The sequence below is a fragment of the Oncorhynchus masou genome, unplaced genomic scaffold (assembly GCF_036934945.1).
Source record: "Oncorhynchus masou masou isolate Uvic2021 unplaced genomic scaffold, UVic_Omas_1.1 unplaced_scaffold_10692, whole genome shotgun sequence".
Taxonomy (NCBI): Eukaryota; Metazoa; Chordata; class Actinopteri; order Salmoniformes; family Salmonidae; genus Oncorhynchus; species Oncorhynchus masou.
Window position 1 is genome coordinate 2,837 of NW_027000400.1, and position 3,796 is coordinate 6,632.

The 3,796-nt window shown below is 52.8% G+C and overlaps 1 pseudogene; it reads right to left on the reverse strand.

Annotated features, from left to right (window-relative positions):
* Positions 1–1,282: 1,282 nt before the first annotated feature.
* LOC135528993 (serine/threonine-protein kinase PAK 2-like) lies at positions 1,283–3,470 on the reverse strand (annotated as a pseudogene).
* Between the last annotated feature and the right edge of the window lie 326 nt (positions 3,471–3,796).

The window sequence follows — 3,796 nt, forward strand, 5'->3', positions numbered from 1 at the left end:
GGGACAATCATTTTTACAGATTGCACCTTTAAGTTTCTTAGTCAGAGTAAAGAGAGAGAAAGAGAAAACCTCACAACATCTGAACGAAAAAGAGGGTGAGGGAAAAGGGAGGGGGTGAGGGACAGGTGAGGGAGGGGGAGTGAGGGACAGGACAAGGAGAGGGTAAGAGACATAGGAAGACTGGTGTGATATGGAGTCAGGGGTGAGGGACAGACAGGGAGGGGGTGAGGGACAGACAGGGGACGGGGTGAGTCATGCATTGAGGGACAGACAGGGAGGGGTAAGAGACATAGGAAGACTGGTGTGTGATATGGAGTGAGGGGTGAGGGACAGATGAGGAGCCGGGGGGTGAGGGACAAAACAGGGGAGGGGGTAAGAGACAAAGGAAGACTGGTGTGTGATATGGAGTGAGGGGTGAGGGACAGATGAGAGGAGGGGGGGGGTGAGGGACAGACAGGGAGGGGGTAAGAGACATAGGAAGACTGGTGTGTGATATGGAGTGAGTGGTGAGGGACAGACAGGGGGTGAGGGACAGACAGGGAGGGGGTAAGAGACATAGGAAGACTGGTGTGTGATATGGATTGAGGGGTGAAGGACAGATGAGGAGGGGGGGTGAGGGACAGGCAGGGAGGGGGTAAGAGACATAGGAAGACTGGTGTGTGATATGGAGTGAGGGGGTGAGGGACAGATGAGGAGGGGGTGAGGGACAGACAGGGAGGGGGTAAGAGACATAGGAAGACTGGTGTGATATGGAGTGAGGGGTGAGGGACAGACAGGGGGGGGGTGAGGGACAGATGAGGAGGGGGGGTGAGGGACAGATGGGGGGTAGGGACAGATGAGGAGGGGGGGGGTGAGGGACAAACAGGGGATCTAAGAGACAAAGGAAGACTGGTGTGTGATATGGAGTGAGGGGTGAGGGACAGATGAGGAGGGGGGGGGGGTGAGGGACAGACAGGGAGGGGGTAAGAGACATAGGAAGACTGGTGTGTGATATGGAGTGAGTGGTGAGGGACAGACAGGGGGGGGGGGGGGTGAGGGACAGACAGGGAGGGGGTAAGAGACATAGGAAGACTGGTGTGTGATATGGAGTGAGGGGTGAAGGACAGATGAGGAAGGGGGTGAGGGACAGACAGGGAGGGGGGTAAGAGACATAGGAAGACTGGTGTGTGATATGGAGTGAGGGGTGAGGGACAGATGGGGGGTGAGGGACAGATGAGGAGGGGGTGAGGGACAAACAGGGAGGGGCAAGAGACAAAGGAAGACTGGTGTGTGATATGAGTGAGGGGTGAGGGACAGAGGGGGAAGGGGAGTCAAACAGAGCAGGAAGCTGACTTGTGTGACTTGTAGGTGTACGAGCCAGGTGCTAGCAGGCTGGTGTTTAGCATCGAGGAGGAGATGCTGTCAGTTACTGAGAGACACTGACGAGTTGGCACAGTAGGGCTGGAAGTTAGCTGGTAAGGCTAGTAGTTAGCGCTCAGGCTAACACAGAGACATAGGAATCCAGTGTATCTGTGGCTAACCAGGGTTAGCGGTTACTCTTCATGGCCTCCTTGGCTGCCAGGATGAGAGGGGTGAGGCTGGAGAGAGGCTTGGCCAGCTTTAGGAATGGATGCTACAGGGAAGACAAGAGATCAACCAATGAAACAAACTCTTCTCATCACGGTGTGTGAATGTGTGTATGAGTGTGTGTTTGTTTGTGCGTGTGTGTACCTGCAGTAGTTCTTTCCCTCCTCCTCCTCTTCTCTACATCCATCTCCAGACAGCGGGACAGGAAGGACCTGAACACTGGAGATAACTTCTCTGGAGACTGGAGCTCTGGAGTCCCATTGGTGGCTATCAGGTAGAGGGCCTGTAGGAGACACAGACTGAACATTAGTGGCCACCAAGTGCAATGCCTGGACACACACACACACACACGCATGGAACCCCCCCCCCCTCACACACACACACACACATCCAACCTCACCCTGAGTGGGTTCTCGTTGAGGTAAGGGGGTTCTCCCTCCACCATCTCTATAGCCATGATGCCCAGGGACCAGATGTCCACCTTGGGTCCGTAGGCCTTCCTGGTCACCACCTCAGGAGCCATCCAGTAGGGAGTCCCCACCATGGTGCTTCTCTTACTCTGCTCTGGAGTGATCTGGGCACAGAACCCAAAGTCAGCTGGAGAGGAGGGGGAGAGAACAGACATGTAAGAGGAAGGTTAATATGAAACATTCACCTAGTCACATTCAGCTCGACAAGAGGAGAGAAAAAACAGGTAAGTTTGTGTGACTGTCAAGCCAATACAATGATAGGACACAAAACAATAGGACACTTAGGATTGGCAAGGCATATTATCTAGGAACAGAACCCAGAACCAGCTACAGAGGAGAGGGGGAGAGATGAAGGGGGAGAGAGGAAGAGGAGGCAGACAGAAAGTGTGTGTGTGAAGTGTACGCTGGGAGTCAGAAGCAACTACAGGAGTGAATAATTGAATTAATAAATAGAACATGAAACAGAAAGCTCACAGACATGAAACCAGAACAGAGTCAATGACGCCTGGGGAAGGAACCAAAGGGAGTGACATATATAGGGAAGGTAATCAGGGAGGTGTTGGCGTCCAGGTGAGTCTCGCATGAGGCCCTGTGCCCGTAACGATGGTGACAGATGTATGTAATCATGAGCAGCCTGGTGACCTAGAGCGCGGAGAGGGAGTGTGTGTGTGTGTGTTCTTACTGAGCTTGACAGATCCGTCCATGCCCAACAGCACGTTGTCACTCTTGATGTCTCTGTGGATCACCTGGTTGGCATGGAGAAACTCCAGAGCCTGCAGACACTACAGGACACACACAGGACACACCGTCACACACACCTCCCTGTGCTCTGTGACTGAGTGTGTGAGTATACCTTTCGGCAGACGGCAGCAGTGTGTGTGTGTGTACCTCTCTGCACACAGCAGCGATCTGAGCTCGTCCACACATTTCTGTGACAACGTCCGTGGAGCGAACCTCCAGCCAGATACTCCATCACCACAAACAACTCCTCACCTACCAGGAAACTACACACACACACACACACACACACACACACACACACACACACACACACACACACACACACACACACACACACACACACACACACACACACACACACACAGAAACAAAGTAAATAACTGACTCCAGCACAGAGTACTGACACAGGCGTACTTCAGGTGTGTGTGTGTGTGTGTTACCTGTCTACGTAGTTGACGATGTTAGGTTGTTGTAACTCCTTCATCACCAGGATCTCGTTGATGATCAGCTCCTTCTTCGGCTGTTTCTGGAGGTTGATCTGTTTGATAGCTACCTGTAACACACACACAAGTTTTAAGTCTGTGTTTAGTCTGAAAGTGTGTTGGGACAGGAAGGAGACCTTACCTCTGCACCAGTGGCAACATCGATGGCTGTATAGACAGTACCAGACGCTCTGAGAGAGAACGAGAGATAGAGAGAACGAGAGACAGCGAGAGAGAGAGAGAAAGAGAACGAGAGAGAGGGAGAGCGAGAGAGAACGAGGAGACAGCGAGAGAGAGAGAGAGAGAACGAGAGGAGGCGAGAAGAACGAGAGAACGAGAGACAGCGAGAGAGAGAAGGGGCGAGAGAGGGAGGCGAGAGAGAACGAGAGACAGCGAGAGAGAGAGAGAGAGAGAGAGAGAGAGCAGAGAGGGAGAGCGAGAGAACGAGAGACAGCGAGAGAGAGAGAGAGAGAGAGAGTAGTGTCCAATCTGTTACTTAGATATGGATATGGCACCAAAAGGTGAACATGTAAATGG